Source organism: Cylas formicarius, unplaced genomic scaffold, assembly GCF_029955315.1.
Source record: "Cylas formicarius isolate icCylForm1 unplaced genomic scaffold, icCylForm1.1 PGA_scaffold_1__22_contigs__length_36826433, whole genome shotgun sequence".
Lineage (NCBI taxonomy): Eukaryota > Metazoa > Arthropoda > Insecta > Coleoptera > Brentidae > Cylas > Cylas formicarius.
In genome coordinates this window covers 12795989-12820765 of record NW_026844264.1, presented here as the reverse complement: position 1 = coordinate 12820765, position 24777 = coordinate 12795989, and the positions used below count along the sequence as shown (strand labels likewise).

Sequence of the window (24777 nt, the reverse complement as noted above, 5' to 3'; positions counted from 1 at the left end):
ATGCGCGTGTGAGTGTCGCATTTGCATTTGCATTAAAAAACAAATAAAACCGATAACGCAATTGTTTATTTTTAACGTTTACAAGATTCGCGGATGAAAATTGGGCAATGAGTAGGAATGTTCAGGCGACGACCCTTAGTCCCATCAGAAACGCCGCACGTTTAGAAGGTAAGGCTGGGTGGAAATGAGGCAATTCCCTCAAGACGTTCTATTGATATCTGGCGATCAATTACATCGAAGATTGGAAAGGAAATTGGCCAAAATTTATTTGCTATATTGCGGATATTGGCCTGAAAGATTAACTTCATTTCATTAAATTTTCTCCCTACAAGTTTGGCCACTTCTCTCATCGCCTTTGCGTATAACATCAACCAACGTCAATATCGTAAAAGAACCATTAGATAACAAACGAAAGACAAAGAGAAAACAAGTTTAATTAAAACATTTCCATCTGCAAATTGGTTGGACCACTTTCAATGCCGGCGGCTAATTTTTTTTATTCTTCTACAAACAATTCTTTCGAGAGAGACTGCGATCTTAGATAAGGCATCGGTGTTTTTGGCGACTGGTTGCGGAGTGACTGACGTCGAACTAGTTTCGAAACGAACCAGCCTCAAACGCCAATTAATAAATGTCGGTCTATGTCAGCTTCTAGAAAAAATTTTTAGTTTTACAATTAGACTATGGGATCAGTAGAATCGCTTGCGGTCCAATTATACCTAAAAATTTTCCGTCCAAAGCGCCCGCAGCGTTGCCAACTCCACCGAATTATCAGGAGATTTACATACATAAATGTCATATGCCTAATGGTATGCACTGATCAGAGCATTTTGGTCCAAACGAGCCAAAGGAACCGAGCGCGCAGAGTGAATGCATGAGATGCGTTGTTCAGTTGAACGACCTTATCGTTGCGTTTTTGCTATTCATCCTATTCTATTCTATTGTGTTTGAATTTTAATTGTTTTGATGACATTTTTATAGAGTGCACAGAGCAAAGTGTCTTCAGTTAAACATTTATGAAAAATATTTGGTGCGTGTGATCAAGGGATTTGCTTCGGGTGAAACACAGAAAAAAGAGAGAGTGAAGGCGAAAGGCAAAAATCGATTGAAACGGGATAGGTATATTTACGAAAAATTTAACCAAAATAATAATATAATAATAATAATTGGGTAATTCATTCTATATCTATATCTTCGATATACGATGTTCTACGATTTCCTGACTCCATTGATTTCGTTCGGTTTTCCCATCAATTTTCTGCCAGATCTCTCAATCTGATTTTTTCTCTCAAACTTTTTCGAAACCTTTCTCTTTTTCTGCGACCCTGTAGATTAAATTCAAGTATTTGCTTGGGAAGGCGTCCTTTGTGCTACGCCCATAACCACTTTCGTTGGTTACTTTTTCTACTTTAGACTTGCCTACCACAACCCTGCAATAATACATTCTAAAGACTCTTATTTTTCATTTGGTTGTTCCTTTAACTTGGGATAGATCGGTGTCGTACGTATTGATACTTTTTACCCAGGCGTTGAATATTCTTTGCTCGTTTAGTTTGTTTAGTTTTGTCCCACATTCACACCAGATATGGTGGCTATTCTTTCATATAAATTATCTTTTCCAGATTTCACATTATCAAGATACGTTGTTGTCCGTCATTGATGAATGGATCATTTTGCATACCTCCAGCATGTATTCGGTTTTTTGCATATTAACTTCAAGACCCGATTCTTTGCATCCCTCTATTGCCTTGCCATATACTCAATATCATCAAAGACTTGTGATATTTCCTCTTTCAAGACTTTAATGTGTACTCTAGCTATATTTTGCAGTCCCAAAATATATATTAGTTTTTCTAAGTCTTCTGCAAGCATTCTGATGAAATTCTTTAGATAAAAGCTGTCCATATCTATCAGTCTTCTTCGATTTTGACGCCGCACTCACACATCACGAACTTGGTATGGTTCGATCGGATCAAAATGCTCCAATGAGTTTTTGATCTTCATATCTAATATCATTGTCTAACCCTATAACTTACTTGCAACCCCTGGACTACCAGAACCATAGTTGCATAGAAACATTACCATCACACTCTCTTCTATGAATTTTATAAAAACTAAGCGAAACAGATCAATAACTATCATATCATTACATAATTAATTTTATTTTATTCAATACAGTGGTACCAACATTTAACAGTTTGTGCACAAATATATTTCGTTACTTTTTGACTGCAACAACTGCACCTTGCCAATATTTTTTTTGAATTTTTGGGATTAGACTCGAATTGATAATATTATAAATTTATATTTTTTATATAGTTTCCTCTAACTGGGTTTGATCTGTTATAAAAAAAATGGTTATTTAATTATGTTTTTACATTATTTTATTTTTCGTTACCGCTTTTTTAACTATATATATATATATATATATATATATATATATATATATATATATATATATATATATATATATATATATATATATATATATATATATATATATATATATATATCACTATATTCACAAAAAAATTGAGTTAGGTAAAGTCAAGAAATGAAATAGATGATTCGATTTGGCTTTCCAATCTTCCCAATTTTCACCATTATGTAACGTTTCTCTAATTTAGAGTTTGGCAACACTGAGCGCGCGGTTATGGCGTCGTGAAAAGTACTTTCGCCGGCCCGACGCATGCCGCATTACAATTTAAAATCGCAACAATAAAGCACATAATGAATAAATATTTATTTTTAGCACGTGATCCTATATAGCGCGCCCAACACTTACTCAAATGGATCCGAGAGTGATAAATATGTATGGTCACGGTGTCGTCTTGCAAGATCCTTGGAATAACAGACGAAAACGATTTGCAATTTAGATATGTAACGCCATCAATGTCGGTTCAAAGCATCATGTTTTCGTACCATTATTTTTAAATGGTTCTACGTACTAGGTAACACACGGTTTTTAAACGGTTTGATAATGAGGATCTCAAAATATTAAAGCAGAGGAGAATATTTAACACTTTTATCGAGACTTTTGCCTTTGTTTTAACGTTCTTGGCATAGACGCAGAAATTGTTGTGGAAGAAACAGGAAAAAACAGCACTAAAAAAATTCTTACATCCAAAGCAAACTTTTTTAACAATGCGTATGAATTACATCCTGGATACGACTCTCCACCGCACATAAGTAAAATCAAACTTTAATTGACTCTATCACTTTCAGAAAACTGTACTGTATTATCTGATCCTCAACATAGATGTGCGGCAACAAAAAAAAAAAGTTGAAATAATAGCCAATACAATTACTCAAAAATTTTGACACAAAGCAAGTATTCGTATAAACGTATGACAAAAAAAAAGACTATTCCCGAAAATCAAAATAAGACATGCAGTGTTAGGGAAATAAATATTTAGAAAATATGTAGCGACATAATTATGACAAAAATATCATAATTACTCATGAAAACAAATTTTCAACTGTAGTAAAACCAAAATTTCAAAAATAGATACGAAAATGAATTACAAATTATACTGGATGCCCAGAACAAACGAATAATTCAACGAAAAAATAAGAAATTTTGTTCATATGAACGTGAAGCCGAGAATGTCCAATTTTCAAGATACAGCGTATCAAATTTAAAAAAAAATTTACAAATATTTTAAATATACCGTGAACGATTTTGTGAAAATTTAGTAGCCTTGTTTGGTGTGACAAGGGGCTTATTTAGGACCAATTAAATTAAAATTATAAAATATTCTTTACAAAAAAAAGTGCACCACTGACATTTTTATAATTTTTTTTTAATTAAGCGACCAAAAATGCAACTTTTGCTTTTTGAATTTTTTTCGCATCTTATTTGGTTTTCGAGAAAAAAACAATTTTTTGCATGTCCTTAATTGGCAACAAATTCAAATATGTGTAATAACCGTTATCCAGATTCAGAAATTTGTTACCAATTAGGCCATTGCATAAATTGGTTTAAACTTTCCTTCTCAAAAACGAACTAAGATTTTTTTTTAAGTTTGACACCTTGTAACCCTTAATTATTCGAACGTTACTTCCGGACACCCTGCATAGAAGACTAGCTTACAACACATTCAATTTTAAATAGTAACCAACTGAATAGACTCCAACAATAATCGTTTGCATCAGCCATCGGGGGTTGGCAGTTGTAGTATACCGAACCTACGCAAATTATACTAGAACAATAGACAAATAAAATTATAAGACAGCAATAAAAACGGATTATGGAACCTGGACAAACCGCAATTTTCTGTTCAGGTCAACAAGATCCTTAATAATCCTTAACGGCTGTCAATAGTTTATTACTCTCTCATTATGCGTCTCTCTTATTAATCCCGGGAGGCTTTATCACATGTGTTAAATATCCGTGCATGTGCAAATATATTTAGCGGTTGAAAATGAGTAACCAATTTTACTAATAAGCTGTGCAATTTATTTTGTTATTACGAGACGTCGAGTATAAAATTTATTGCGTTAAAATGCTAAATAAAACAAACAAGCCCTAGAGAGAGAGGGACAGTAAACGTACAAGAAACAAAGAGCTGGTAATTACTGATCATACGCCGGATACATAAAAACTTCACTACCGTAAAGGGAGCGTTTCGTGTTCTATTGCAAAACAATAGATCGCGACCCATTTTCAAGGTCGACAGTTACCTAATCAAACCGTGGTCTCTGAACGTCGCAATTCAAGTTCAAGGACGACCACTGCGATATAAATTTTACCCCGCAGCGGGTACCACGCCGGCCCATCATAAAAATATCTAGCCCGGCCTACTACTATGTGTTTGTAAAATAAATCAAACGTCAAATACGCTCGGCCGTTTCTGGCTTGAAATTAGGCAAATCGTTGTGTAATCTCGCGTCCAGCAACAACAAGTAAACTAATTAACGTTAAGCAATAATTACTGCGTTCATCATCATCTAGGCCGAACAAACACAATTAATTATTCCAAGCAAAATTAATGATTGCAATTTGCTTGTGGTGTATCCGATCGTTTGACCCTACTTTTAGTAACGCTCACAAAACATTATTATTCACACACGATCTACGAGCGCAAATAAATAATTAAGTAAATAAAACGAAGAGCCGTTATAGTACTCGCGGCTCATTCCCCGCTCATTACGCAACGCCGCTTTTTAATCAGGAATCCATTCATGATCCGTGCGTGACGACATCGTCTGGTTCGAAATACCTTGGGGCGTTATAAAAGACCAACAAGGACTAAACTGGTGTAAACCATTAGAACTTTCCTGAAGAAATGGCAATAATATTTTAAGCGAGATTTCTTCTATAAAAAGATATTCCAAAATAATTCAAAGAATAACTTTTAAATGTTAGACCAACTCAACGGAAGAAGATTGACGCAAACGAATTTTCATTGACTCTTATCAATAAAAAGGAAGCAAGGACACAGAAACTAATAACTGACTGAATTCAATGACTACCAATGGCTAACTGCACGATCATTATCATTATTATGGCAATGGCTGCGAATGCTACCGGCCAGGTGCATCTAATATTAACGCAAGCCTAAAATTTTAGAGCAAGACCATCAGCAAAAACCTTGAACTTATTCAAAACGAGTAGAGGTTGTTTTTTTTCCCATGAACGAACCTCCATACGATGACCAACATCAATTAAGATCGGCACATCAAATGTGTCTAATCAAAAACAGTGCACTACAAGTGTTTAAGCAAAATAAAATACCAGTAAATCTTTTTGAGCACATCCCATAATGTTTCGCATACATACTAATAGTGCCAAAAGCAAGACAAATGGCAAATTTCCGAAGCAAACTGAAACTAACGGAAAGCCTTTTCTAAACTACCAACCAAATCAACATAACGCAGGCCCTTATTCATGTTATCCCGAGTCTTGAGCCGGGCTTGAGACCAAGACCAAAACCGCAACGCCATCAGGCGAATGACGTCTTAAGCGCCGCTCGCCCCGTAGCACAAATACTTTGGGAACGTATTTTTCGAGACACCCCGCGAGATATTAGCATTTAAATCTTTAACGGTGGGTGTTGAACGCGACATAAATTAGAATGCCGCAGAACAAACTGCGTACCGATTTCCATCTAAACAACGAGAAGGTGTAACCAGCCAGACTGCATATATATACACTGGGGCGAGCTTTTTGCTTTTCTGCATCGCCGCGCCGCGGACCGGCTGAACAGGGGACGGGTGGAATAACCTTAAACTTTAAATTTCAATCGCACGCCGAGCCAAAGGCTGCAAAAATCCGATCGCTATTACGGGCGAGATGAATTATTGTGCGCATTCCCACCTTTACGCAGCCGCTGTTCGACCTTTGAAGCGACCTTTATCGCCGGCATCTTGTGGTATCCATGCCACTATCTTATATCACTTAATGTCATGTGTTTTAGTTTTTTGCAGGATGCAACAGTACTTAATCCTAGTTTGATACGATATTCGTGAGATTTGATGAAAAACAATCAGAAGGGAAAGGAAATCAAGAACAAAAGGACCACGATCTCGCTCAATGGAGGAAATTGTGACAAGACGCGACCAAATATACATTTATTTTAAGGAATCTGAATTGCTTATAAAATTGAGAATGAGAATGGAAGAACGAGAGCCGTATACAAAAACTTGCATAGTCCCTTGCAAAGTAAGGAAATGCCCTTCATTTGCTGGAGTATTAAGAAAAGGAATACGGCCCAGCTATACTTATCTTAGACATGAACATGCCTTCCGAATATAGAAATATCCATGTGACTGATGATGATTCCGGCAAGATGTCCCAATTTTTCTAGAAATGAGCCTGGTGCATTTTTAAGAGCTTCTTTAGGAAAGATATTCGGAGCCATGCGTCTAAAAAATACAACAATTTGCTAAGCTAAAAGTGTAATAAATATGGTGTTTCATAACTCATATATGAAAGCACCGACAGATACCAAGAACGAGGACTACCTAGCATTTAGTTCTAATATATTTAATCAAATTAAAATATGAGTGATATACATCTTTCGTAAATTTTGTATAGCCAAATTTCATAAGCAAATACAAGCTCCAAATTGACGAACGTATCGCCACCCTCCCGTGTTTGTATTCGTCAAAGTGATTCGTATTTATCGATCCCCGAGACTCTCCGATCTGTTATTTATCGAATGGAGATAATTTCGATTTAATTACTTATTAACTCGCAGGATTTCTGTTATTTTTGATGCCGCAGAGGGGCCCCCGTTACGACTAATCGTTTTTAAATTGCCGATTTTAATGTTCCCATCGACGAACAATGAATCCGAAGGGGTCGGTCGGGTCGAATGAAAAGCGATAAAGCCTTTTGTGTTTCCAATATCGATCAGACTTTATTAAGGAACGTGCATTTGTTTTATATTTCTTTGCTAATAGGTTTCCCTTATCCGCAACATTTGCCTGTCTCGTTAGAGTTTTATTGCGTTGCAAATCACCATTTAGAATTTTCCTGATCCCCATTCGGTAGTGCGACCTTGGTAATGCTGGAATTTCGTTCCCGTTTGTAACTACTAAAGGTTCGTGATTCTTTTCATATATATTTCAATTAAAGTGCAGTGGATGAGTACTTAAACAACTGAAAAAGAAGGAAGAGTATTTCCCAACATTTCATGTTAGTCTATAAGTGTGCCAACCTATGCGCTATGATTTTGCTAACTCTGTCTTGAAAGCAAGTTGTCAATAAATGACCTTTAGGGTAGATATTTTTATTCTAGAGCTGGGAAACCCACAGTGCACGAGCATGGACTCGCTTGATCCCTTCCATTCCATTCGCACAGCACCTACGTCATTGTCATAGAGGTTCGTCTCTTTCACCAAACTTCGCCGATGAAGCAACTCGTCACCTCTTAGTACTTTCTTCCACGCCGTTAATTTGGCAGAATACGGAAATCCCTGCGGCCTGCTTGTCTCGCTAGGACTGCCCGCCATTAACGATACCGACTCGAAGATTCTATTAATAAGAGCTAGTCCGACGTTACGGTAGATTGATTGATTCCGCAAATTATTAACAAATTTGGACGTTGCCGCCGCGATACGCGCAGATTTGTCACCGTCAGACTTGAGAAGCGGTATGACAGTTTGGCGCACGTGACATCAATTTGCTAAATGTGGGCCGCCCTGCAACAAGAGGATACCGCAAGTGTCGAGAAAGCATTTCTGCAATTCAGTTATACGAAAGACGACGCGCACAAAGCCATTTATTTGCGGCGTATAAGCGCGCGCCAAGAAGTACAATAATGGTTTAAATTCCACGATACCGGGCCGTATATAATACCGCGTAATGAATAGGTCGTCTCCTTTCTCGCCGCGGCTCGCTATCGGTTAATAAATGAAACACTTATATCTCGCGCGCATTTGCCGGATATGTAACAACGATACGGATCGAGTTTTATGTGTTTACCGAGACAGCGTCGCTTAAAACCCGTTCAGGTTTTAGTAAGTACCACCTTCGGCAGGAAACGCTCCTCGACAGACCTATGGGTTGAACCTACCAAGCAGGCAAGAGGACAGCTACGAAGAACACCAAGGACGGAAATATCAATCCAATCGACCTTGGAGTATATTCTAGCTTCTATAACATCAAAATCTGCTGCGAAACAAGAGGAGTTTTCGAATTTATTGTCAATTCCGCAAACATCAAATCGAACAAAACTAAACTTTATAGGGCCGCCTGTCGTCCGTGGAAGTTGTGACAAATAAGAGAGGTAAAGAAAAATGACATCTATCAACAATTTGGTCAACAATTTGAAAATCGTTACGATGAAACAGAATACCCAATGAACGACACGTGCGGTCACAGGTATACCACACAACCACTGCAGGTGCTTAATTAACAACTACCAAATCACGTTCGAATTAAGAGCGAAATGAGAACTGTGAGACCAGGGTGATAGTGAAGCCGAGTATATTCAACCTCTTGTCTATCACATCAATTCCGTAATAAGATCAAATCCTTATGTTGATTCGCGAGGCTTGATGAATGGTTCAGAGTTTATTCCGTACAAGGATACAGACTCGCTGATATCTAAGTGTCTAATCACCAACTCCCTCCACCAATTACAGATTTTGAAAATCAGTTCCTTTTCTGCTGAACCCTGGAAGAACAAAATCCATGGATCAAATGAAACATCAGCATTGTTTGTTAATAAAGCCTAAAAATCCCGTAGAACCTGCTGAAAACTATTGCGAGACGAACAAATTCTTGATACATGAATAATCCAGCTCTGCGATAATGAAGAGCGCAGATTTTTTTTATTCGTTTTCCCAGATGCGCTATTACGCTACGCCTCGTCGAGTTAAAAGCCCCGTCGACTTATTATTCAGGTCAAATTGAGTATAAATTCCAGGCATTTTCAGTCAAGTAGCATTACGGAGGCCAACAACGCTGACCCTAAAGGTTAATGAGGCCAGGTGGTATTAGGTCAGCATGTAAGATGCGAGGAGCAAGATGCCGGACGATTTTGGCATAACATCCGGCCGAAATGCCTCCAGTAGTAATTCGGTGCGCGTCGATTATATTCTGCGAGAGAGAGAATACGTACGTACACATCTGGGTCGGACTAAAAATACATTTTATTATTAATTTAGGATGACGGTTCACGTAGCGTGTACTTTGGCATTCGGCCATCGCGCTTCTGCGGCATTTCTGTCTAAACGTATAGCAATCCCCGTTTTAACAGTCTACAAAGTTTTACATTTTAGCATTTCCTTTTTGCCATTCTTTCTTGTTGAATGTTCAATCAAGATAACATTCGCTCGACAACGCCACTGATCACAATAATCACACCAATGTCACGAATATGCACTGATAACGTAAAAATCAATGACAAACATTTTCTGACTTCACCACACATCATTCAATCATCATAACAAGTAACGAACTATTAATAATAAGCACTCTGGTCAATTATTTACATGTATCATTTGCCATAATGCGAGCCCAAGGCATATAAAATAATTTAAATACCTGAAATATCGGCCGGCTCCGTAAACACCCTTACCTGCAACAAAAAAAAAAACAATTTATTCAAACCGAAAATAAACAGCTAAAGGATGTACTAAATGCTTCCCATTAAAATCCAAGTTCACATTCTAATTAAAAATTGAAAATATGTTTTTATTTTCTCATATTTCAATACTTCTCGCCTATCAGGACTGTAATAAAATTTGACCTTAAGGATTAACCAAAGACAGTTTGGAAATTCATTTTGAAATGATATATATCTGCTTGTATGCTTAGATCAGGATGATAGTGTCCAACAACTACACTGGCGAGCAAAGAATTTCAAATAATTTGGAAAAAAATTGCGGATGGAGATATTTGCTGTCAGTTATTATCACCGTAGTTTGGACTTTTTTATGAAATAGTGGAAGTTCGGCCTAATTAATAATTCGTTAGGTACTTTCCAGTTTATTGTCCATTTATCTCCATAAAACTTGTCATTGTTTGGTGTATTTTTGATCTGAGGTGTAGTTAACTGGTCACAATATCTTTAGATAAATTGTTGTGGCTAGAATTATGATACAAGATGGTCGAGGAAAACTGGAAACTGCAAGAATTGTTGGTCTATGTGCTGTATACCAACGCTACGAGGAGACAGGCTTGATCACTAGAAGAACAGGATCCGGTCGAAGAAGGATCACCAACCAAAGGGATGATCGATTTTTGGTGTTCGCAAGTTTGCGGAATAGCACAGCTTCTGCTGTTTGGATTCGAAATCAACTTCAAGAGGTTATAAATGTTAACGTTAGTCAATTGACTGTTCGAAGAAGGCCTCACACTAATGGATTGTCTTGTCGAATGATAGTTACTGGGCCGCCATTGCACCAAAGGCATCGAATAGCCAGATTAACTTTTACCTGAAATCACTGAGACTGGAATCATTATGAATGGAGCAATGTACTGTTTTCTAATGAATCTCTTTTTCCCTCACTGGGTCAGATGGACGTCGGAGAGTATGGAAGGAGACCCGGAAAAATATATGCCCCAGGTTGTATTGAAGAAAGACTTCCACATGGTGGTGGTTCGATTGTAGTTTGGGCGGCGATCGATTCAGAAAAACGCACAGAGTTCGTCTTTGTACATAATAGCTCTGTGACAGCTCACAGGTACATTACGGAAATTCTGGATGACAGACAATACCTAGATGAGGTGGAAATTAGGCGGTTTGATTGGCCAGCACTCAGTCCAGACATTGACCAGCTCCAAGAAGAGCTGAGAGAGTTACTTATGCAAGAATGGAACAACATCGACCAGAACCTAATCAGTAATTTAATTCAAAGCATGCCAAGTCAATTAAGAGCAGTTATAAACTAAAGAGGAGGGAATAGGCGTTATCAATTTTCAGGTTTTCTCAATATTTTTATTAGTAACTCGTTTTAATTAAATAAAAAATTAATAATTAAATGAGCTTTATTTATAATAGACATTTTCTATTTATATTCTATTCTATTAATGTTACATTCAGATAACCAAATAGAGAAGGATAGAAAATTTACCAACTGCTTGTTCGCGATAAACTTTTTTTGCCAAAAAAAAATAATTTCTTGATTGACCTAAACTTTTTGCCTGCCAGTGTATAATGAGGCTTTTTAAAAAAAGTGTGTAACTTAAACAACTTACAAGTGTTTGTTATTCTGAAAGTACAAAACGAAACATGTAAAAACCATTCTCCACCACAGCTATAAGTTATTATTTACGCTTACGCTTAAGTCCGCAGTAGACAGTTAAAATTAAATATAAGTTTAGTGTGGTTGCATTTAAATCAATGTCAAATGTCTGAGAACTTACAACAATCTTTTTTGCTGGCAAAACTTGTACATTTTGTCCTTATGACCTCACTTCAAACTCTTAATATGATCGCATATTATCACAACAGTATAGTACTTTATGAATAAATTATAACCCCAAAAAGACCTTACAACTTCGGACGTATCACGGCCAAATTGCCGTATGCTGGAGCATTGCTTTTATACGAAACGATAGCATAATTATCTCCACTCGACAACTTTCGATAATTTAATCCCCACGCCGTCGACGGAACAAAATAATCAACTTTTAACGAAATGCTCGGGCGTGCAAAATTTTAAACTAAATCGACAGTGGCGGGAGGCGGCGGCGGCGGCGGCAGCGTGAATAATACCGGAAATGGCGGACGCACTAATTGGTACCGTATAGTTTTCTGCGCACCGCACGGACGAATAATAAAGTTTGAATAATAAATCAATTTTGATACAATGTTAATTAAGAGGGCGAACATACGTACGTATATCTACTGTGGCGAACGAAACGCTATAATTAAAATGATAAAATCCAATTTCACACGACACGGCTTCGGAAATCTATAGCCGCGGTGAACGCCATTCGGTCAGCAGTTAAATTTCGACCCGGGGATTGTTTTCCAACTAATTGCGACAATTCGGGACTCTTCAGCGTTAATTTAAGCAAGTTCGTATTTATTAACTCCCATAAATATTGCCCCACCGGTCCGCGAAACCGGCGGACAGGTTTTTTTTTTCGCTGCTACGGATTAAAAGTTTGAGAGAGTATACGCCAATAAAATATATTGGTTAGTTAGACAACCAAGGACCACTTGGTAGTCCACAACTTTCAAACCTCTGGGTGTCATCAACTAGGAACCACCAGAATTGCTGAGGAAGTCAAAACCTATTCCAAGTTCTAGAGTCATTGATTGGATTAGAAGTTCAAACACTCGCTACCGAAAACATATTTGTTCAATGCATAAAAAAAGGCGAAGGTGACAAAAAGGAAAACAATAACCCTAACCAAAATACATACAGTTGTTTTGGCGGAGACACATCTAAAATAAAAAAACTAACCGCCTCGCATCGCCGCACAACAATACAATCTCCCATTCTGCTAAGTGTACCTAAACATTATGAATCTCTTGTGTGGTTGTCTACTCCTTGCTGCAGTTTGGTATCTTCGCCCTTAGCCTAATCTTAATCTTAGCTTAATCCGAGTTACACTCACCCATTGCTCAATAATTTACTTAGCTGAAGGTATTCTGCATAAAATAAAACTTCTGTAAACACTAACAATAACGTTATCATGAATTTAGGACACATAAATTATTAACTGAACCACCCTCCTTCGCTACGCAGTCAAGAGTGATGAAGGCAAACCCTAATCTCGCCGTCTTGGGCTCTACTGCTTGTCGACCCTAATCAACCACATTGATGCGTCTTACGACAGCACTTTATTTTAATGTTGTCCTGATTTCGCTCTTACCGGTTCATTGTCACTTCAACCTTATTCCTTTTCAGCCGCGCTAAATGTTATTCCATCCATCGTAAACACCAATTACAAAATATAAAAATAACAACGAGATGATAACGTTACCAAAATAAAATACACGCACTGCTCGGAAGCCCGATAAAGTTGGGACTTAAGTCACTTGCTTGCCTGTACCATCGGCTTACGCAAATCCGATTTGTCGGATTAAAATGTTACGCACGCCAATGTATTAAGCATACATATCCTAATTTTATAACGCCGTCGGAAAATACGACCCATTTTTGTCACTTAATTCATATACGTGAGGTCGGGCCGCTTTAGATCCGATGGGTACAAAACTGGGTTTCTTATCTGTATGATTAAGCACCAGCAGGTCTAGCTGAGTAGCTCGCCCAAGTCACTGTTGCTAATAGCAGTAAATTTTTAGACACGTTTTAGAAAATTAAGTAAACGACAATAAATTAAATTTCTTTAACAGCATAGCAAATTTCCTCTATCTAATTCGCATATACATATTCAGAAATAGGAAAGACGTTTCAGTTATGTTACGAAGCAAAGAGAAAGACAACCAAAATAAGATATATATTTGTTTTTTGAAAATCAGTTCTGGCAATTTTTTTGTTGCGGTTGGTAGTTCAAATACGGTGAGAGAAACTTTTTTCTAGTTACTTTACCACCAGAACTAAATAAATAATAAATAAATAGAACCGCCCTTATTTTAAGCTCGGCGAAGGTCAGCTGAGCTGTTAACTTAGCCGAGTATGTAACAAGACTTAATTTAGTATACCAATTTTTTTACGTACAAAGATATGAATCAAGCGACAAATCAAAAGTGGACAAACGACAAAAAAATACAATACTAAACAAAGAGAACTGATTAATAATCCAGGTAGTTTCCGGTAAGAGATATTTTTTAAATGAAATTTAAAAGCGCAATGACTAATCTGAGGATATTTATTAAGTAGTTAAGAGATGTATACGAGAAGCAGCTTAATCATGGACTTCCTAATTTTAGATATTCCATACTGACAATTGATGCGGGATCCACTGAAATGAATGAGATTTCTACAAATCAGTTTTTCCAACAAATATAAGGGGTATCCAGTTTTGGGTAGTACGTGAAGAAAACAAGCAAAATGTGATTCTTCTCGGCTCGACATACTTAACAATTTTAAATCGTGAAGTTTATGACCTACATGATCTCTTCGTTTAAGGTTATAAATAAATTGAATACAGGATTTCTATACTTTTTGTAATTTATATTTTGTTAAAACATCCAAGCAGGGTCCATAGACAAAACTACAGTAATTTAGATGACTCAAAACCAGGGCTTCACAGAGATTTTTTTAATCTAAAGTTTACAATATCTTTATTTCTATAGCTGTCGCGGAGATTAATATAAGCGTTTTGGAGAGTTTTGGAAACTTGTGTACGACATCTAAGTTCATTATCAAAGATGACACCCAAGTTATTACATTCGTCAACAGCTGGAATTTTAACCCTATTTATAAAAATATCCAGTACTTAGCGGGCTCAAAATATATTAATGCAGACTTATTCGGATTTAATTTCAAGACCGACTGACCGATAAAGACCGATTCAAAACATTTATTTAGCCCCCTTGCCGCTTCCACTGCATCAGACCGGGAAAAAAATATGTATTTACCAAAGCACCAAAGCAATTCGACACATCTGCTGTGTAAATAATGAAGAAAAGAGGTTCTAATAATGAGCCTTGAGGGACCTGTCAACGTTTAAGGCATTCGATCTAATGTCAATAGAAACTAGCTGATATCTGCGATCCAGATAATTACGAATCGATTGAATCGTGCCGTAGTATTTTAGCTGGACACAGAGCAAAGCATGATTAATCCAGACCATAATTTACTTAAAGGGTTGTTATTAGTGAAATAATCACAGATCTACCAATAAATCAGTTTTTCAAATACCTTAGAAAGCACTGGCAACAGATTAATAGGCCGAAGATCTCTGGGACGGTGTTAGGCGTACTCACTTTTGGTAACGCTATCCTCCACTGCGCAGGAAATATACAGCTTTTCATACTAGTGTAAATCTATCCGTGCCGTGTGTATTGGATCTCAATCCCATTATAGCCCAGACAACCCCCTCCACGTTTATGGGCTCGAGTTCAAATTATGCCTATGTAGCGATATTTGGCAATGGTATCAAAATCAGCAGTATTAGGAATCTGACGCACTGAATCAACAAAATATTGATTAATGAGCCCAGATGTTTAGGAATATCGACATCCTACGACGAGCGAATTTCTCAGTCGTCAGTGCCGTGAATTATCGGTATGTTTTATCGTCAACGTCTTAAAAATCAAACAAGGCAAACTGGTAACACGTACTTAAATCCCCGGCAAAATTATCATTTTGCCGAGCCCAAAACCGACGACGACGAGATAAGCGTTACCAAAGCAGTTCGGTCGACACACATCGGATTTCCAATCGAGATTAATGTTTATCCGATGACGTAGTGGTGTGACCCTTTCAAACTGGCATATTGTTTAATGTCGAACCGATCCCCCATCCGCGCCGGTTCCAGGGTCAAATTTGTTGACCAGTTTTAAAGGAGTTTAGATAGCGCGGTTGTTTGTTCTTACTTGATTACACAATTAGAACGGACCTTAACGCGGAACTATGTCCATTGTTTCGCGAAGTTTCAATCTGTATTTTGGACGTTCGCAACTTGATAAACTTTATCCGACGTAGTTTCCGGGCAATTGCTGCAGTCTGGGCCCGTCTGCTTGCATTGTATTTCGGGGCGAGCGTCGATACGATGAACAAGTGGGATTAAATCCGGCCCGAATATTTTCGACGATATTCGTTAACAGTTGTTAACGATATATTTTATTCAGCTAGAATTTTACTGAATCAAACTTTAAAAGCGACATTCATCGAAAGTTCGAAATGTTTAACTCAAAAAGGCCCCCGATTCTAACTTAACTTAAATCATTTAACAGTAATTTGCTGTTGAGGTTCGGAGTTCTGTTTAGACAGCACTGGGAGGAGGCCAATATGTTTTCCACAATTTCGGCGTTATCAAGTCCAAACACAAAGAACAAAACGAACTGGAAATTACTATATTTTGCTTTGAGGTGTATGTACCTGACTTTATTTGACTCACGGATATCCAGACAAAACAGTAAAAAGCTGCCAAGATGCGCTATCTATTAGGCAGAAAAAATAAGGTAATGCAGACAGTGGCCTGGAGAGAAACGAAAAAGCAAACCTTATGACAGAAGAAGCTAACCTACGGCGGCTACGATTAACAGGACTAGTCTATTCGAAGACGTTAATAGAATGAAGAATTGCAAAACTAACACCTTGCTAAGCGTGAGCCGGGCAAAAATGAAAAGCCTGTTGAGGATGTACACCGGACACTGCCACCTACGCACCACATGCAAAAAATCGGCATTTCAAACAACGGTGATTGCAGGTTGTACAGCAAGGTGTCGATGGCCGACGATGAAAAAGATTAGATACTTAAACTAGGGTCTGACAGTTTGGAACTTGAGAATCTGAACGACATAACGACCTACAAAATAACGGAAGTCATACGAGGGCTGAACTTGATGGGAGAAACATAAAAAAACTGGAATTGAATGTTTTGCTTAGTTTTGGTTTACATGTTTAATTAATCAGATACAATGCAATGAATGTAGTTGAGTAAAAGTTCTGCAGAAAAGAAGGTTTTTAGCAACATATACATACTGATGCAGCAGGAGCTATAGGCTGACACAAGTCATGGAAAATCAGTTCATAGACATGGAAACCAAACCATTCGTAAACGTTTATGTTGCCTGACGGCCTTCAGTATCCATTCGTAAATGTTTATGTTGCCTGACGACCTTCAGTATCATTCAGCTAATGGAATAATCTTTAAGAGATTTTTTTTCTAAACCTAGTAAAACTAGGAATAAACGAAAGTCCATTGATTTGACTATCGAAAGTGGGACATCAAGAATCTTCAGGAAATTGTTGGGAAACCATTGCAAAAAACCAATAGGGCACCCACAGAGCTTAATTTCTCTGACATATGAGCGTCTCGGATGAATGTTACTCTTAAATAACTGAAAGAGAGTGTGAACGTCCAAAAGATGGTCCAAGTCACCAATAACGAAAATAATAATGCGCCATCGAAACATAATAACTATGTAAGTTATATAGGCGAAGGCGTCTCCGTGACTCTGTCATCGGAAGGGCTCTTGTGCATGTCTCGAAAGCAATTATTAGTTGTGAGTATGCGGGGCGAATATTAGGGGTTATCTGATAACGCGGAGGCGCGCGATAGAGGCGGCTGCAATGCTAATCAGTTTTTGCTTGCCTATTACTAGGGAGCAACGCCGGGAAATATTCTACACCGTATTATATACACGAGGACGGACGGTGACGAAAAGCTAACAACGGGTGCTAATGTCCGTCGCAGCTTAACCTCGCCTATCTTTTAACTAGCTTTTCGTTAGTTTTCATTATCTGCTCGAAATATGTGCGAAATAATAACTGGGTTAAGTATTCTATTAAAGCTTTCGAATTACCGGGACCTCGACGCTATAAGGTACGGAGCGACGAATTTAAATGGGAGATTACGTCCGAGAAGATTGGGCTCCGCCCAGCTTATATATCAATTTTCCGCGAACTAACTTGTCAAATTTATTGTGCAACGAATAAACCCAAAAAAATGTTCATATTTAAACATTAGTATTTCCTTTCAACTAGGGGCAGTGGTTCCTACTATTTAAAGTACTTGGAAGTAATAAAAAAACGGATCCTTAAGATAATACATAACCTACTACATAAAGAATCGCAAATAATACATTTTAGGTAGCTGTTTTGTTTTAATATATCAATAAGCATCAAATTCAAGTTGACAAAGTAAACCACAGAGAAGCATTACCTATTTAGCTTCAAAAATATGAAATATCCTACTAGATGAGTTAAATATTTTCTGATTATACTATTACAAGTAGTTTAAAATTATGATAGGCAACTACTGGCTACTTTTCAACTACATTACAATACCCAGAACTAGTCGTACTACAAACAAGTAGAATTGTATTATTTCTGTCATAATTTGTTTATAAAATGTTAAACTTTATATTTGTGTTTCTGTCGCTTTTCGTTTCACCAGAACTTTTGTATCAGCCTGTATTGTAATCTACGCCGTTTCGTTTTCCGCGTTTAAATTTGAAATTACAGTAATAATTCGATAACAACATTTGTGGCGATTGTTCGGCGGATCCGAAGCTTCCCAGATATTCCAAATATTGGCGAATGGTTGAACTTAATCAGTCTGGAATTAAAACAACACACTGCAAATATGCATTGCGGTAAATTCCACCAGCAAATTCAATATCAAAAGACGCCAATAGAGACCATACTAAACCCGGCTCTACAAGTTTGTCAGTTCGCAGTTTGAGAGCTCCAGACGCAGTTTGCTGCTTGAATATTATTGATCTATTCAAAATAAATGACGACAATAATAGTTTTTCAGAACATCTTGTTTTTTGTTGATTTTTTTTAAACGTCTAATGTCTACGGAAGTAGCGTCGAATTTCTTGAAGGCATTTTGAACAGTAACTGCAGTCATGTATTAGAATCGCAGCTACTGGACTAATAGAAAGCTTCCATATACGCTGCCAACTTGTTTCTCCCGTGAATACTGGGTGGCCCCAGTATTTATAACATTGGTAAAAGTTACAGGAAAAAACCGTCTTACTCCAAGTAAGTAAACAATGTATATATAAATATATATATATATATATATATATATATATATATATATATATATATATATATATATATATATATATATATATATATATATATATATATATATATATATATATATATATATATATATATATATATATATATATATATATATATAGACACTATATATTGCGGGATATCATCCGTTCGCTTGTTGAACTCCGACTGGAATCTTGCAGACGTTTCGCCAAAATCTCACTTGGCATCTTCAATGCTCGCGCTCGCGCTCCGTGTGTTCGAAGTGTTTTCGGAGCGCGAGCATTGAAAATGCCAAGTGAGATTTTGGCGAAACGTCTGCAGGATTCCAGTCGGATGCAGGATTCCAGTCGGAGTTCAACAAGCGAACGGATGATATCCCGGAATATAGTGCCATCACATTTTTCCATCCGTGAATCAATACGTGAAAATTATGTATATATATATATATATATATATATATATATATATATATATATATATATATATATATATATATATATAAATATATATATATATATATATATATATATATATATATATATATATATATATATATATATATATATATATATATATATATATATATATATATATATATATATATATATATGATGACACTATATTCCGGGATATCATCCGTTCGCTCGTTGAACTCCGACTGGAATCCTGCATCCGACTGGAATCCTGCAAATCTTGCATCCGACTGGAATCCTGCAGACGTTTCGCCAAAATCTCACTTGGCATCTTCAATGCTCGCGTTCCGAAAACACTTCGAAGTGTTCGAAGTGTTTTCGGAACGCGAGCATTGAAGATGCCAAGTGAGATTTTGGCGAAACGTCTGCAGGATTCCAGTCGGATGCAAGATTTGCAGGATTCCAGTCGGATGCAGGATTCCAGTCGGAGTTCAACGAGCGAACGGATGATATCCCGGAATATAGTGTCATCACATTTTTCCATCCGTGAATCAATACGTGAATATATATATATATATATATATATATATATATATATATATATATATATATATATTCTCACGTATTGATTCACGGATGGAAAAATGTGATGACACTATATTCCGGGATATCATCCGTTCGCTCGTTGAACTCCGACTGGAATCCTGCATCCGACTGGAATCCCGCAAATCTTGCATCCGACTGGAATCCTGCAGACGTTTCGCCAAAATCTCACTTGCTCGCGCTCCGAAGTGTTTTCGGAGCGCGAGCATTGAAGATGCCAAGTGAGATTTTGGCGAAACGTCTGCAGGATTCCAGTCGGAGTTCAACGAGCGAACGGATGATATCCCGGAATATAGTGTCATCATTATATATATATATATATATATATATATATATATATATATATATATATATATATATATATATATATATATATATATATACCGACTGGAATCCTGCAGACGTTTTGCTAAAATCTCACTTGACATCGTCAATGCCGAAAACACTTCGAACACTCAGATATGAAAAAATACTTGTTGTCGATTTATAATCGCTAACGCAAATACGTTCGTCACCAGTATGTATCACTACCAATCATTAACCAGCCAAAGCGACCCAATAGTCATCAGTTGGCATTGATAGGGTTGTGGAATTGACCGGTCAATTTTTTTTGTGTCAATTGACCGAAATAATTTTTAAAATATAATGAAATTTATATATATTTCTTTATAATTATCGTTCTGAAAACTAAATGTGTTTATAGGTAAATTGTGCATCACAAAAGCATAAAAATTTATTATAAAATAAATAATATTTTTAAATAATGATAGATAATACTCTACAATTCTTATTTAAAACATTTTAATCGAAAATGACTAGTCAATTAAGAAATGGTCAATTGTCAGTCAATTGATTACGGAATGGAATAACTTCATTTCTGTATTGTTTGGTTTTTCCTTGCACTTTTCATTTAACAGCAAGCAAACAAAGGCTGACTGTCAAGAATATGCGATAGGATGTGAAAGCAAGTTCGCTTTATAAATCCATGCAGAGCATACTTTCGCAAATCTTGTCATCATGGCGATTACTTCGGGCATCAGAGGAAACTCCCAATGAAATTTTAAATTTCCTTTTTTATTACTTATTTAGAGGTCGCTGGGCGTTGAGCGGAGATTTTCATTCGCCGATAAACCCAACGACGTCGTACTGATAATAACGAAATGTAAAATAGTTCTCGCCCCGTAAATTGGTCCGTTTTACTTGATTGAATTTGAAAAATCGACATGCTAGTGGACCCGTTCGTTTGTCACTTCAGGAATGACAGTAACTATTTGGTAAGTTTTAGTTACTTTACCAAAATCAGACAACCCAAATCTTGTGTAGTGTGTAACCTAACTGTGTGGTATACAAACATTAATTTTCTAATTAGTTAAAATTGATTAGTTTTGCGCTTGGCTTATGAAAAATCAACTTTTAATGTGGTCGACGTTTTGGCAATTTTATTGCCTTCTTCAGGACTCTCGTAGTTAATATAGAAGAGCGTAATATACTGTATAGAGTGAAAATCGCAAGGTCAAATTTTTGAGGGTGGTTCATTGAAAATATGGAACAATAAGCGTGGAAAAAACCGATTTTGACTGGAAATTATGGCATAGAAAACCACTCCAAGTTGATATCTGCAGTGGCAAGGGGAATTTGTCATAAATGTGTATGTGTGTCAGTCATAATTTCCTTAGTTTTAGACATGCTGACAAGATACAAAAGAAAAGCTGACTCAACTCAAAGGCCACAGTGCACGCAAGAAAGCTTACGAGGGGCTCTATCTAAGAAGGGTGGGATCTGGAGAAAAGGAAATTCACAAGGATTAAAAGGATAAGGCAACCTTGCATTATTCTTCTTGGTAGTCGCGGCATTCCAATCACCAAAAATGAAAGTTTTCAAGTTTATTTGTATTTTAGGGAAAAGGTGTTGTTATTTTTCTTTCAAAATTGTTTACTACGCTATACTCACTGGTATATGTGATACAAATCCTTCCTGTCATAAGTAGGTTTAGAATTTTTTTTTTTAATTACATTGTTTAATATTACTCAACTATGCTGCAGAGTGTGAATAGCGTACAAACCCAACCGGTAAAAAGAATATGTACAGTACTTGAACCAAATTTCAGAAATATATCTAGAGTACTGCCAAATTTATAGAAACCTGTTTTCATATTTTTTCATAAGGAAAATAACCCCCTGAAATGTGGCCGTGCAGAAAGTAAAAAAAAAAACCTTAACAGCAGGCATTTTAGCAAAGTAAATGACCGGAAGGAACCACCAAGCATAACAAACCCTACCCCCTTTTCTAAAATTAATTCAGTACGTCGTGGTTTATTTCGCAAAATTGTCATGGATTTTACGTTTTCTGACAATTTTTTTTTGCTCGCGTGCCGGTCGTCGAAAGCTATTAACTTTAAAAAGCAAATCTTTTTATAAAAAAAAAAGAAAAAAAACGTTGCCGCCTCTGAAACTGGATACGGCTGCCGAACAGAGTAGACGGAGAGCGAAAACCAGAGAGAGAGAGAGAAAGAGCCTCTATGAAAGCAAAGTAAAACGTCGCAACGAATTTTTATTGCCGAAAATGAAGTCAAATTTGATATTTCTGCGACGTTCCCGCCTCGTATCCTATTTTCGTCGGAATTCGTATTTCGTATCGGCTATAATGCCGAGTGGAATTTTCCCCGGCGTAGGACGCACGGTGCCAGATATTTAAACAACATTTTACCGCGGGGATCGTTGTTTAGTTTCTCGACGTTTTACGACGTCATCAAACCGTCGAAAGTTCCTAAATTACGGAACGTTCATAAAAATTTGTTCCAATTAGCGAGTTCAACGCTTGAGGCTTGAATTGGGTTCTGCGGCGAACAACTCATAGCTACGTGCCAAAAGTCGATTGTCGAATGTATTGCTTCAAATACGACGTCGGCAGTGCCTCAGGGAAGCATCTCTGGCCTATTATTATTTTTTCCGTTTCTACCGGTCATGACTAAAATGCGTTTTAATACCAAAAACAAAAAATCGCAATCAGGGGGAAACCACCTAGAAAATATTTACCTCCCCGTGTTATGTGTTATATGAGTTATATGGATAAATATGGCGAAACACATGGTAACATCATTAGGAAATAAAGCGCAAATCTCTGACAGTAATAATAGATTTTTATACCAAATTTTGCTCTCCAAACGAAATCGAAATTGAAAATTCCAATAACGATTATACATTTTATTCATTATAAGAGCACAAGCAATAGATTCAATACATGTTGCAAAACAAGAGGCAGAAATATTAAATGTGTATTCCCCTACGCAAAATGCAATTTAATAAAATAAAATTCGCAACTTTTCTCTTTGTAAATGTATGTATAATAAACAAGCAAGCAAATTTCTTCTTACTAATTCATAAATTTTCCACGATCCTTATTAATCAATCAATATTATTCTAGGTGAAATTTCTTTAAACATTTTTGTAATCTAAGACTCTGTATAAAATTCGAATTTGAAATTGAACAGGATGGCCAATCGAAATAGTGTCACAGCTCATTTAGGAATTCGATGATTTAATGTCAAAATATTGTGGTTAGATTATCAAATATTAGAGAATAGCATCTTGAGATACTGCTTTACTTTTTCATAAGCTTTAATTTTGATGCCATCAAGCAACATTAAATAGAAATTGTGGAGAAATATTTATCCAAATTTTAGGGGGGTGGATTCTCTTTCGGGTTAAGTTAAGAAACAGAAATTGGAATCATTGAGGTCACTAACTGATTACGTTTTCTTTTATAAAATTGTATTTTGCCTATTTACTTGCAAGCGAGAATAAGCAGTTACATACCTCTTAACTTCGTGCAACATAAGAAGCTATTGGAATTTGTTAAGCAAAACATCAATTAAAATGAAGACCAAACAACCATTACACAAGATGATACATTTACAACTGGAATTCTTTTTACTGCGGAATTGACATAAAAATAATAAAGAATAATGACTTTATAGTTATAAATAAAGAAAAAGTTATTTGCATATATGTAGAATGGTCAGTTAGTAGAACAGTTTTTAAATTTTGAATAAATCGCCCTGTGACTCGGTAAGTGCATTTGGGCATAGAATTCAACAATTTTTATATTTCCAATTAGTAATAAACCAAACTGTATAATAACCAAAACATATTAATTTATGGTTGCTTATTAAAATATATGAATGAAGTGAAAAATAGAGAAACTCTAGAAGAAAGTTAACAAAGCTAGAACAAAGACATTAAAAAATACATATTAAATGAAAAATCATGTATGCAATATTTCAAATAATATATAAATTATATGCTCTTCTAAGTTAAAGCATCGCATGCAAAAATTTTAAGCGGCAAAAAAAAATTGGAACGCCAATAACTAACTGGAAAATCGTCAACCAACGCGTACTTATCGTAACGGAAAATCTCCCCACTTCATGTGGTAACCAAAAAAACACAATTTCACACTTTCAATAATGGAGGCCCGGATGAGATCACCCGGAACGCATGAAATAAAACTTTTAAAAGCATGGGGAATTAAAAATAAACTCGACTAAAACATTTGACCTTAGGCAGAACCCAAACAGTTCACTAAATCAATTAGCAGATGTGTTTTAGTCTATAACGAATGACTAAACCGCTTAACTTTACGACCGGAATGGAATTCGAGAGCGAAATTTAATTATAAAGGGGCGCGAAGCCGAAATATT

At 36.5% G+C, this 24777-nt stretch overlaps 1 protein-coding gene across 10 annotated transcripts in view; it reads right to left on the bottom strand.

Moving 5' to 3' along the window:
- Nucleotides 1–24777, bottom strand: part of LOC132697015 (muscleblind-like protein 2a) — a 471687-nt gene that overhangs the window by 343305 nt on the left and 103605 nt on the right. For 3 of the 10 annotated variants that reach the window (XM_060662253.1, XM_060662248.1, XM_060662252.1), the window contains one exon: nt 9998–10031. The exons of the other annotated variants lie outside the window; for them this stretch is intronic. The gene's annotated coding sequence lies outside the window, so the exon portion shown is untranslated. The remainder of the gene's footprint in view (nt 1–9997; nt 10032–24777) is intronic. 10 annotated transcript variants of the gene reach the window in all.